This window comes from Mesocricetus auratus, unplaced genomic scaffold (genome assembly GCF_017639785.1).
Source record: "Mesocricetus auratus isolate SY011 unplaced genomic scaffold, BCM_Maur_2.0 Super-Scaffold_100024, whole genome shotgun sequence".
NCBI lineage: Eukaryota > Metazoa > Chordata > Mammalia > Rodentia > Cricetidae > Mesocricetus > Mesocricetus auratus.
This window is the reverse complement of record NW_024429205.1, coordinates 23,120,173-23,133,611: the sequence shown is the minus strand read 5'-3', so window position 1 is coordinate 23,133,611 and position 13,439 is coordinate 23,120,173. Positions and strand designations below refer to the sequence as shown.

General features: G+C 46.2%; 2 long non-coding RNA genes across 2 annotated transcripts; one reads left to right on the top strand and one right to left on the bottom strand.

Moving 5' to 3' along the window:
• Positions 1 to 722: 722 nt before the first annotated feature.
• LOC110341533 lies at positions 723 to 13,439 on the bottom strand. Its single transcript, XR_005870847.1, has 3 exons — positions 13,335 to 13,439; positions 10,969 to 11,020; positions 723 to 1,161 (listed from the first exon to the last, which is right to left on the bottom strand). It is a non-coding gene; the product is annotated as an uncharacterized LOC110341533 (long non-coding RNA).
• LOC106021425 lies at positions 2,120 to 5,159 on the top strand. Its single transcript, XR_001196699.3, has 5 exons — positions 2,120 to 2,282; positions 4,195 to 4,241; positions 4,331 to 4,433; positions 4,532 to 4,691; positions 4,975 to 5,159. It is a non-coding gene; the product is annotated as an uncharacterized LOC106021425 (long non-coding RNA).

The following is a 13,439-nucleotide window of genomic DNA, read 5'->3' as shown; positions in this document are numbered from 1 at the left end:
AAGGGGACGAGTTTCTAGATGGAAGAAACAGTCTACATTTAGGCAAAGCCTCACAAGAGGGGAGCTTGGTTGGGTGCCTGTGAACTAATATCATTCCAGGCTGTCGGCTACTATTGATGACCAGACTTCTATTTCCAGATCTGTCCACACTACAAGTACAAGTGCTAATGAGAGTCAGAATGTGGAAACAGCCCACACGTACATGAATGGCTGAATGAATAAATAAAGTGTGGCATATGCATGACATAAAATATCAAATGGCCATTAAAAGGGATGAAATTCTGATATATGCGATGGCAAATGAACCTTAAAACCATTATGCTAAGTGAAACAAGCTAGACGCAAAACAACAAATATATATGATTCTACTTGCATGAAGAACTCAGGATGGGTACATTTACATAGAGAGAAAATAGTGCCTACCAGAGCCTGGAGGGAGGGGCAATGGGGAGTTACTATTTAAAGAATACAGAGTCCCCATTAGAGAGGATGTAAAAGTCCCGGAGATAAATATAGGAACGGCTGAGTAAATGCGTTTGATATTACTGAATTTTACACTTCAGATGACTTAAATAGCAAGGTTTCTGCCATGCATAATTGACACAACTTTAGAAATTTCTATTTTCATAGAGCGTTTGTGAGGAGGCAGTCAATGGCAGCGATTTGACTAGACCATCATCACGTTATGGTAAGCACAATGAAGGAAGAAAATGGAGAAGGAAGAGGAGGAGGAGCCTTTATTTTAGGAGACTCAGCACACGCTTCCAATAGCAGTGCAGTGCCTGCAGAGAAGAGAGAGTAAGAAAAGAGAGAGATGAGGGTCATGGGCTCCATGATGGAGGACCCCGAGTGCCGCATTACGACCCTCTGGCCCTGTCCTGAGAGCCAATACAGGCTTTAAAGAAGGATAGAGGTTGACTCTGGCCAGTACACAGGAAACACTGGTGACTGAACAGGTGCAGAATACGGGCAAGAGGATTTTATCCTCTTCTGGCCAGGCAGGAGAAGACATCAGATTGGGGGGTGTGAAAGTATTCCAGATGTGGAGTTGGCAAGTCCTGGGACTAGGTCAGAGGTGAGAAGTGAGGGAGGAGGGAGAGCAGGTTTCTTGCTTGGTACATCAGGTGGATGGCGGTACAGTAGTTAAGCCAGGGGTTGTAACTGGGGGAAAAAAAGACATTGGGTTTAACATTGAACATGCAACTTTTGGAAGGTTCAGGGAACCCATCAATAGGTAGCTCTGTGAAGACACAAGCAACAGAATGGAAGAAAATCCCTCTCAGCCATTCACACAACAGAATACTAATATCAAGACTACATTACATTTAACAAACGGGCTGACCAATCTCAGAAGATGTGTGTGTGTGTGTGTGTGTGTGTGTGTAGAGAGAGAGAGAGGCTCTGGCTGTCCTGGAACTCACTCTGTGGACCAAGCTGACCTTGAACTCAGAGATCTGCTTGTCTCTGCTGGTATTAAAGGCGTGTGCCACCAGTGCCCAGCTTGGTTGTGTTTTGAGACAGTATCTCTCACTGTCCTAGAGTTCAGCAAATAGGGGAGGCTAGCTGGCCAGGGAGCCCCAGGGATGCTCTCTCTGTCTCTCTGGCACTGTGTTTGCAAGCGGCACCACCACCCAGCATTTTTTTAAATGTGGGTTCTAGGGATTGAGTCAGGTCCTCAGGTGCCCCGCCATCAGGCACAGATTGGAGGGGCTCAGTGGGTACTCTTTTCTCTCTTGTCCTGAGAGGAGAACTGAGTCTTTATCTTCCATAATATCCAGCATGGAGCTTTACATACAGTAAGTGCTCACTTCTTGCGGGGACAGGGGTTAATAAAAGGTTAGAATGCTGGCCCTACATAAAGGCCCCCAGAAAAAGAAAGCACGCAGTTCCAGTCACGTGATCTGTGAGTTTACAGCCCTGCAGTTGCTATTTTATAACTAGAATAAATACTCATTAAAAAAATGAATCGGAATGTGTAAAATCAGCATTGGCAATTGGCAGGCAGCAGAGCCTGGCTCTTGGGAAGCCGCTTGGGTCCAAGGTCAAACCGTGCCATGGGTGGAGATTCAGAGGTAAAAAGTCACTTGCTCCCCAGGGCAGGACACTGACTCAAACCCAGAAAGACACATTGGGGCTGTCTGGGGCAAAAGACACCGCGAGGCCTAGCTTTGATTCTTTCATGAACACACTCATTGCCGGGAGAGGCTGGTGAGGCAGCCAGTCCTAACAGTGGTCCTTAGAGGGAAGGTGGAGGACAGCAGCCTTGGGCTAACATCGGTCAGGTAAGGGGGGGGGGAGGTGGGGTCAAGGCTCCCAGCCCCTCCAGGATGGTTTTCAGAAGCCCCTTGGCCTCTGGGCACTTCCTCCAGTGTCGGCATTATTTTCTAGCTCACCATACCTCCTCAGTACATTTTCTGTTACCTCTTCACATACGCGCGCGCGCGCGCGCACACACACACACACACACACACACACACACACACACAAACACAAACCATCTGACCCAAACCCTTTCTCCTGTACCCAATAGTTTTATCCATTCATTTCTCAGCAAATTGGAAATGATAATTGCAGAAAATCTTGCCTTTTGGCTCATCAACATCCTCAGATATTTTCTACCCTTATCCCTCTCCATCTCTTCTCAGAAACCCCTCCTCTTCTCTCCCCTGTCCCTCTGTGGTTTTATTTGGGAGCCAATCGCATCTTTTAGAAGCATACCACAGAAATAAATCCCTCCAAGGAAATGCAATGAGTTTCGCATGAGTGGCGGAGCCTCTGGGTAGGAGATGTAAATAATGCTGGTCATAGAAAAAACAAAAAGCAAACCTAAAATCCAAGAGGCCAAGTTTTACAGGGAGAAATTAGTGTTAAGTAAGAATGTGTCACAGATTGTGAGGTACTGGAATCTGGCTGCCCCACCCTCCTTTTTGGTAAGTTGGGTTTACTAAATGAAACATAATGATTTGTAACCAAAATCCTGGAGGACCTTTGCTCTACTAAGGAGACATAGCCAAAACAAACCCAGTGAAAAAATAGGAGTGATACCTCTCACTCTGGGAGGTTACTTTACCTTTTCACTTAAAAATCTCCCTGGGTGTAAGAGAACAGACCACAGAGTCTTGGAAAGTCCTAGCAGCCTAGAGAGGCAGTAGGAAGCATCTGACTCTTCTTGAGATGAATGCAGGTTAAACAAACAAACAAAACAAAACAAAAATGGTCATTCTGCAGTTCAATTTTTGTCTCGTGTTAGACAAGGAATTTTTTAACAATAAAAATGTACACTTTCATTTAAATGATTGGTTGGTGCTGAGCCCTTGCCGGGAGGCTAGAGAGAAAACTATCTGGGGTGACAAAATGGGGAAAATTAGTCACTAGTGATTCACAGAGACTATAAATATGTGGCTATACTGCCCTCTTATTTATGATCCAGCTGGGAAGTGTTGTTAGGGAGGAAGCAGAAAGAATCCCAAACAAGGTCAAAGGGCGACTGAGAGTCTCACGTGGGTTTAGCAGAGTGACTGTGTCCCCCACAACTCCAGCCCCACCTGTCTGTCACAGGGCCCCTGAAAGCTTCCGTGAGAACGCCTGCTGTGCCAGAATGATGGTGTCTGCCACAGGGCTGTCTGTGATGCCACAGGGTGGCACATAGTTAGTGGTCTACGTCCTGGGGCACATCATTGGGATGAGCTTAGTGCTGGCTTTAGCATGTGCCCAGCTGGGGAGAAGAGTAAAAGCCAGGGTCTGGGGACTGTAAGTTGGCAGAGTTCTGCTTATTTCTCAGAATTCCAGACACACCCTAACCTCCCCAACACACACACACACACACACACACACACACACACACACACACACACACACACACACACCATAATTAGTAACTGCATCATTCATGCCTGTGTGCATTCATGCACCAAAGGACCCCGAGCCTCTTAGACAGACCAGCTTGGGCTGACTTGGTTGAACCTTTAGTCTTGAGGAGAAGACTTCTGTATGAAGCAGGGAAGGTGGAGACCAAAGGCCTTGCCCAGATGGGGAAGCCTCCAGCCTTCCTGCAGGTCAAGAGCAAGGACTGTTCTAACGCTAACTGTATGAATACAAGCTGAGGCCCAGTTGGGCAAGCACAGGAGGGCACAGGAAATGGGTTTGGGCTTCAGGAGAGACATAGGCAGATCATTCTGTTACCTTGAACCCTAGGATGCTGAGCTGTGAAGACTTGCTTCAGCCATGGAGGAGTGGAAACTGTGAGGAGGGGGACTTGTCCAGGACATCATTCCTGCCTTGTAGAAGAACTTGAGAGCCAGAGACCAATCTGGGTTTGTGTGTTTTCTAGGTCTTCTCACCTGCCAACAAGCCTCTAGGTTTCAAATGGTCCTAGCTGATCTGGGGGAATCGGAAGAGAGCAGAGAAGGGGATCCAGACAGGCTCAGATGGAGGTATGTGGGGGAGGACATAGGTTCTAAAAGCTGGACGAAGACTTAGAGAGCACTTTGTTCTGGTGACCACTCTTATGACTTCAGTCTCCTCCCCACAGAGGATGGCATCTGCCTGAGACAGACAGGAAAAGGTCCAAGTCGGAGCCACCCGAGCAATGGCTTCCAAAGCAGAGGCAGAGGATACCCGAATACCCCAAATAAAGACCCTCTCTGTAGACTAGATTTGTCCAAGAGTGTAGACTAGAACTTCACTGTCAGGTAAGGGTTGACCCCTTCCATCCCATCTGTAGCAGTTTGAATGAGCAATGCCAGTTGGTGGCCATGTTTGATGAGTTTATGGGACTTTAGGAGTTGGAGCCCTGTTGGAGGAAGTGCATCACCTGGGGTAGACTTTGAGAGTGCCTCACTCCACATGCAATTCTGTCTCTGATTCATATCTGTAGTTGAAAAATAGGATCCTTAGACTTCTGGGCCCTGCCACCATGCCACCCCTGCCATCATAAACTAGCCTTCTCTAATCTTTTTGTTTTTTTCTTTTTAGAGACAGGGTTCCTCTGTATAGCAGCCCTGGCTGATCTGGAACTCACCTTGTAGATCAGGTTGGCCTCAGACTCACAGAGATCCTCCTGCCTCTGCCACCCAAGTCCTAGGACTAATGGCATGTGTATCCATCACCCAGCAGCCCTCTATTCGTAAGTCAAAATAAACAATTTCTTGTATAATTCACTTTTGGTCATAGTATTTTATCACAGCAGCAACAACAAAAAATAACTAATGCACCAGGCTCACAGGGTACCTACCTGGTACTTAGTTCACAGCCCTCCTCTTCACTTTGACTCCTGCCTTTGTCCCAGGTGACTCTGCTCCATACGGGCAACATTCTTCCTTCTCTGGCCTCTTAGTCTAGACAACTCCACTGCCCCTCAAGACCCTCGCTCTTCTACATATGCATGTAGGAGCCACTTTGTAGGGATTGGGTTTCTGGTTCTGCTAGTGACCAAGTTGTCTGACCTTAAGCAAGCTAAGTCACCTCTCCTAATGGGACCCAGGAAGAACCTCTACCTCTGGATACTGTGGAATTAAAGACTTCACAGCACATGTCATATAGGATCCATGAACAGAGTCATAAAGAGGATAAAACACTAACTCTCAGGAGACAATGCCACACCCCCAGCTGAGCATACGACCCTACAGCCGAGAATGCACTGCGGGCTTGGTGAATGACTGAATTGTGTTTTCATTTTGAGTTGGCTTCATTCTTAAAGTAGGCACTTCTCCAGCCACACCCTTTATCCTTCCCAAACATGACTACCTTCAGTCTCCCCTAATTCACTCTTTCTTTATCCAGCTGCCCCCTCCCATTTTATTGCTGCAATAAAGCACCATGACCAGTGCAATTTATAGAAGGAAGCTTTTATCTGAGGTTTACAGTTCCATCACCATTGTGGAAGGAGCACAGGCAGTCACAGCCCTGGAGTGGCAGGCGAGAGCTCACATCCTGACCCACCAACAAGAAACAGTAGCACACGCTGGGAATGGCTGGAAGCTTCAGAAGCCCCAGTGACAAACTTCCCTTGACAAAACCACATCTCAATCTCTCCCAAACAGTTCCCACCAGCTGGGGACTGAGTATTCAAACATCTGAGTCTATGGAGATCATTTCACTCAAGCCACTTCATGCCTGCGCACGCGCGCGCGCACGCATACACACACACACACACACTCCAAACTTAAAAACATCTTTTTTACAATCTCATGGTCACAAGTTCCTCTGGTCACAATCCCTTGCAGTATCCTGGCCTACACAGCTGCTGTGCCCTGCTTTCCTCATGTCATACCTTTCTAATCACACTTAGACCCCTGTAGAGGGAGGTCCATGCAATATGGAATATAATATATTTATTTACCAGAGAAAGAGCGTTGTGCTGGGAGGCATGGAGAGTTTTGTGGGCTCTCCCCTACAGACCCCCTTCCCTCTCTAACTCCCCTTTGATCCTAGTGGACAGTTGCTTCTCCTTTTCTGAGGGAAGAGACATCACTGATGCTCTTGTTTGTAACTAGAGTGTCCCCAAAGTTCATGTATTAAGGCCTTTGACTCCCCTGTGGTACACCTGGGAGACAGTGGGGACTTTAGGAATGGAGCCTCGAGGGAGGACTTTGGGTGGGGGAGATGTGCTTTTGCTGAGAATCATGGAACTTAGCTGTTGGGAGATGCCATCCTGTAAATATGTGTCTGATTGGTTTGAATAAAGCACTGTTGACCAATAGGGAAGCAAGATAGGTGTGACTAGGAGTCTAGGAGGATTCTGGGAAATGTAGTGAAGGGAGTCCTTGCCACGTGATCTCCCGGGAGGAATGGACCCAGCAGGAGTGTGTCCTTATAAAGATAAGTCCTTATACAATATATAGTAATTATGGGTTAATAATCAAGTCAGAGCTAGCTGATAAGAAACCAAGCAAATGACCAACAGCTTCATAATTAATATAGTGTCTTGTGTGTAATTTGGGGGCTGAAAGAAACAACAGGAACCAGGCAGGAAGACTACATGTTACACTTAGCCTTTTCCTCTTCCTCCTCTTTGAGGTGATCTGCACAGCCCCGCCCCCACATGCCTGCCATAATGAGGCCTACCCATTGTAGAAGGACCCCTCAAACTTCTGAGCCCAAAGAAATCTTTTTCTCATGTGATGTATACCTACAATGGAATGCATTGAGCCATAGAACAGAACAGAGTGAAGTTAATGTCATTTGCAAGAAGGTGGATGCAGCTGGAGATTGCCACATTAAACGAATTAAGACATTGTTAAAAAGACAGACCATGTTTTCCCTTACTGATGGGCCATGGCTGTCATAGATACATAACGTCACATGTGAACTGGTGACGTGAGGGCAGAAACAAATCTGGGGAACAAAGGGAACAACGGGAAGAGGTGAAGGGTGATGGTAACAGAGTGTGAGGGGATATACTCAAATGCATCACACACTTGCATGAAAATGCCTTGTGTAACCGGGTACAGTGAAAACATAAAACTTGTTCAAAAGGAAACCCCGTTGCTTACATAGTTGGTACCAGGGGCGGTGGAGTAAAACTGACCAATGCACCAGATGTAAATTTCACTTGCTGTCTTTGCCCACCTATGAATCACCCACATCTGCTCTTTTCCTGAATTTTCCAGAGCGCCTCCTTCCTCGTTAACCCTTCACTCAAATGTGCTCTCATTCTCTTCTCATTCAGTCTTTCCCCAACACAGAGACCAGTTTAAGACATGCTCACTGCCCTTGGGGAGCAACAGTGGGGTACCTGGAATGAGTAGGAAGTGGCAGTTCTCTGGGGAGACTTTTGTACAATTCCAACTCCCAGAATGTGATGCTTCCTTACTCCCCAGAGAAAACATACAAATCTAGAAAGATACAAACGCTGTAGACAGAGCCCCAACTGATATATACTGTAATAAAGGAACTCAGTGCTGTTACATGTGAATAGATACCCATACTTAGGAGGGCAGAGAGGACAAGGATTAATCTAAACAAATTTGAAGTCTCAATGTGACAACTCTCAGGCTAAAGACAAAAAAAGTATGCGCACAGAGTAGCTGCTATTTTATCTCTCATGAAAGTATGTGTCAACAATTCAGTATGTATGTTACAATTAAGCAAATATAAGTCTGTTTCAGACAAGGGAAGGTAGATTCCTCAGTGTCATGGAAAAGAATTAAAAATAAGGAAAAGGGGAAACTAAAAATGTATTAAGTGATAATTTAAGGTGTGAGCATTAACATAGGATGGAGACAGAGAGAGGAGTTTGAATACAGCAAATGTTATTTTCTAACTCAGTAAAGAGAGCCAAAAAGTAATGATACTCCAGGGAAATGAAAACCCAAGCCCAGTTGTCTCCACATCTGGAGCAATGAATCATCTCAGATTCAACTAGCAAAAAAAGCACTGCAAATGATGGCGGTACCTCAGCATAGCACAGATGCCCACTCCAAAGGAGATCCCAAGAGCCAAATTGGAGGCACTCGAAGCAACAAAATGAACGACTCAGATAGCCACCAGTTTGTAGTGATACTAACAAACCCTTGAATGAGTAAGTTACTGCCAAAGAAGAAAAACTTTTCCATATGTAATTGATGAATTAATGAAAACAGAAAAATCACCATCAGACAAACACTATAGAAATAACTATTCATGAAAGAACTGAAGTCTAACTTCATGGTGGGGAGACTAGCAGGCATTGCTTTCACTGTGGAGTTGGGGTTTGCACAACTGACAACACTCCAGCACTGTGTGTTCCCGTGTTCCTGGGACAAAATACCCAGCAAAAGCAACTTGAGGAGGGAAGGGTTCACAGTTCAAAGGAACATCCATCATGGCGGAGAAGACATGGCGGCAGCTGAGGTGCTGGCCATTTTGCTTATACGGTCAGAGAACAAAGAGAGCCCCGTGCTAGCCCTCGGATGCTCTTCTGTGTATGCAGTCCAGGAATCTAGCCAACAGACGGTATGGCCACATTTAGGGTGAGTTTTCCCACTCCAACTAACTCACCCTAGAAACCTGCAGACATACCCAGAGGCTTGTCTTCTAGCTGATTCTAGAACCCAATCGAGCTAACGTATTAACTGACACATGCCTCCCAGCACAACGCTCTGAGGAAGATGTCACCCCACTGATGTTGCTACAGTCCTGAGGAAATTTCAGACAGCCCCAACTGGGACATGTCATATGGAATAAATAGCCAGTACTCTTCAAAGGAGCTAAGGTTAGGAAAGACAGAGGAAGACAGAAACTATGGCGGATGGAGGAAACAAGGGAGGCACCTGTCTATGTCTCTCACTTCTGTTGTACCAATATTTCCTTGCCAATGTCCAAATTCTGGTCCTTTCCTTTTCCCAGGATGCATCTACTTCTTGGAAATTCTTAGACATTCCCATAATAGGCCTAGAGATAAGAGCTCAATTGTAGCATCCCTGCTTAGAATAGACAAGGCCCTAGATTCAATCACCTGACCATCAATACTTAATAGTCCTTGATCTAGATTTCTGATCACAACTTCTTTCGCAGATCAGTGTATATTTGAATTGTAATTACTAATGTGTATTAGTTGTGCATACTACTGCATTTTACTGAGTGATTCCCATACTTGAATAGGTCATGGATTGATTATATGCACTTTCCAGTTATTTTTTTCTTATCCTTCCTTCTCCCCTCTGCCTCATCCCTTATTATCTTCTAGTAGTTTCCCTACTGTTTTAAAGTCTTTTGCTTTGCTTTTTTCTTTTCCTTTTGTTCTATTATGAGCAGAAGCAGCGTTTTCTGTGTCTTGCTTATCTTACTAAACCTAACAACCTCTAGTTCAATCCATTTTCTTGTGAATGATGTGAGTCCATCCTTCTTTGTGATAGAATCACACTGTTCAGTGTACACGGCACATTTTCTCTATCCGTTCATGTGTTACAGGAACCTAGGCTGATTCCATATCTGGGCTATTATGAAGAGCGATGCTGTAAGCATGGCTCTATGCACATCTCCATGCATTGTTGGTTGAGATACCTTCTAGCTGAGTCACGTGCTACTTCTATCTTTTACTTTTCTGAGGAACTCTCATACTGGTTCCCATAGTGACTGGACTAATTTACATGCATACCAACAGCATATAAGGTTTCCCCTCACATCCTCACCAGAACTTCTTATTTACTTATTTGATTATAACAACCATTTTGAGTAGAATCAGGTGGACTCTCAATATAGTTTTGCTTTATAGTTCCCTGGTAGCTGAGGAGAGAGAGAGAGAGAGAGAGAGAGAGAGAGAGAGAGAGAGAGAGAGAGAGAGAGACCGACCCTACATGGAAAAACCAAAAACCAAAACAAACAAGCAAAAACCAACAAAACAACAACAAAAAACCCCCCAAAACAAAACGAAAGCCCAACAAGACAAAGAAGGCAAGCAACGCCTGAAGAAGACACTTGAGGTTGGCCTCTGGCTCCCACATGTACATGTATCCTTGTGCATGCATGCCCCCAGGACATACACAAAAACAAACAGAAGACAACCAACCAAACGCACAGACATATATTCAGGAGTTCAGCTGACAGCTGAGTGAGAGAAGTTTGCTTAAAGACCTGGGAAGTTCCAGGTAGGGGAGGGGTCTGGAGAAGATCATTGAAAAGGGCCATAAGGAGGCAGAGGAGGGTCTTAAAGCTTAGGGGAAGGGGCTGTACATTGAACTTAACTGTGGACAACTTTGACTATTTGATAATAATAAGGCTATTAGCAATTCTATGTCATTATCAAAGGCATTTCAGAGCCCAGGACCAGTTCTGATCCTTTGGCCAGCCTTTCCCAGGCCCTTTGGCTTGAGAAGCACAGCAAATGCATCCTTTCCAATCTTCAGGCAGTGAGATGACAGGAGTCTCAATCAAAGAAAGCAAAAACCAAAGGCAGCAAACACTTGGCCTTCGAAACCCAAGGCTTTCATGCAAATGAGAGACAGGAATGATTAAGACTATATTATGTGACGTGTAAAACCACTTTACCTTTAGACGGTCCTCCCCGTGTCCTGCTCTGATCAAACTAGTATTCTGTCATCTGTAGAAGAAGAATCAAATTCAGAGTTAGAGCATCTAGAGCGGTGGTTCTCAACCTGTGGGTCGTGACCCCTTTGGAGGTTACAACCACCCTTCCAGATGCTTAGACCATCTGAAAACACAGGTATTTACATTACGGTTCATAAGAGTAGCAAAAATTACAGTTAAAGTAGCAATAAAAATGATTGTATGGTTGCGGGTCACCATAACATGAGGAGCTGTATTGAAGGGTAGCAGCATTAGGAAGGTTGAGAACCACTGATCTAGAGAGTCCTGGAGGTGGAAGGAGGTAGGGAAAGCAGACAGACTCTTACAAGGATACGGTTCAGGCAAGGGGAAAGTTGTATTGCTTCTCTGGGAAAGGTTAGGGAGTCGGTCCCTGGTGCTGCAGCTATAGTACAATAGAGGCAGTGTGGTATGCCTTGGCCTCCATCTCTTTGCCCTTGTCTACTCTCAGGCAGGTAGATTTCCCAGGGCTCTCCTGGAGACCATGTGATAGTTAAAGTAGACTGTCAACAGCATTTAGAATTACCATGGAAACGAACCTCTGGGCACATCAGGGAAGAATTTTCTGAATTAGGTTAACTGAGGTGGTAACTCACCCTAAATGTGAGTGTCCAAGACTGAAAAGGGAGAAAGGAAGCTGAACACCAGCGTTGATCTCTGCCTGCTTCCCGTCTGTAGGTGCCGCCTGATGCTTCATGCCCCTGGCACCATGATTTCCCTCTGTGATGACCACACCCTTAAACTGTGAGCCAAAAAAAAAACCCCCTCACTCCCTTCCTTGATTTCATCGGGCATTTTGTGTTTTCTCACAGCAGTGAGGAAAGGAACTGATACATACGTGTGTGTAAGCCTCGAGCATGATAATGAAGTTATAGGTCTGCGAAGAGGCATCCGGAAGGATCCAGGGCATGGAACAGACAGGATGCTCTGGCACTGACCATTCAGTTAGGGGATGGATGAGAATGGCTTCTATACCAACTTGGAAAGGGGTCATGTTTGAGGGCTACACAGGGACATGTCACTGTTTGACAAAAGGAATCCAGGGCAGACTGAGCAACGACATAGTTTGCCTTAGCCTCAGTGTCTGAGGCTGGGGGATTGGGGGAGAGGGAGCGGGGGAGGAAAGGATTGAGAAAGACTCCAGTGCCCGCTTTTACCTGGAAATGACTACGCTGGTGTTTCTGCACTTGCCACAAGAAGGCTTGAGATAGAAAATCAATCCAATTACAGGTGAATAAAGGCGACAGCACTGTAGAGCCAGAGTGGGAAGTCACTCTTGCATTTATTTCTTGCCTCCTCTGCTTCCTTCCCCAGCCTGCTGCCCATCCCACCTACTCAAACCTACTGAACCGTTGTGCAGCCTAGGAATAATGAAGCCAGAGGGAGTTCAGAAAGACCTGGTATCTATTTCACCAGGAAAGAACCTGGGCCCCAGAGAGAGAGACACTTTGCACAGAGTCCCAGTACAACTGAGGAAATGAACCCCTAAAGCCTGGAGTGGGAGCTGTCCTCCACCCCAGCCCTCCCTCGGGACAAGTCTCATCCTTCCTGGTCACTTCTCCATGGACCTTCCTCCCAGCCGTGGTCTCACCCATAGCCAGAGCCAGCTATCAGCTATCTCCAAACTCAGGCACAAGTCTGGACCTCCAACAAGAAGGCAGCTGCTGGCTCTCCAGGCTGTATCTGTGACATGCAGCAGATGGTGTCAGAACAGGGAGTAGGGGAGAGAGGGCTGAGGGGAGCAGCTCAATGGGGAGACTTATGGGTGACCCTCCTATGGCGTGCCCTCTTGGCCCCAGAACAAAGCGCTTTCCCAACACGCCACGGATCATGGCTTGTGGGAGACAACACGACACATGCCAGAGATTCTTTCCAAGTCACAATAATTTTGGAGCCGTGGCAGCAAGTCTGTGTCTGCTGGGGCCAGAGAGCATCCTCCAGGCCATGCCATGACAAAAGGAGGTCTTGGGTCTCGCTGGGTTAGGAGCACTGGCTGCCAAGACACCACCCCAAACACAGAAAGCCCAAGGGAACAGTTGGTGAGGACTCCCTGCCTAGTGGTCAACTCTAGATCAACAAGAACCTTTACAGGGAGGGCAAATCTCAACTGAGTTTATTATACTCCTAACTCTGGCCAGCAGCTTTGGCTCCTGAGTCTCCTCTAATCCTTAGAAGACAGGAGTTCAATACCTACTTTGTAAAGAAGAAAAAACAAAGTTGAAAAAGGCCAAGCGTCTTAGTCGCAGTTAGTATTGCTGTGATAAAACACCATGATCAACAGCAACTGGAGAAAAAAGGGTCCCTCTTACACTGTTCATCATCGAAGGTGGTCAGGACAGGAGCTCAAACAGGGCAGGAACCTGGAGACGGGAGCCGAGGCCATGATGGAGTGCCGCTTACCGGCTTGCTCCTCA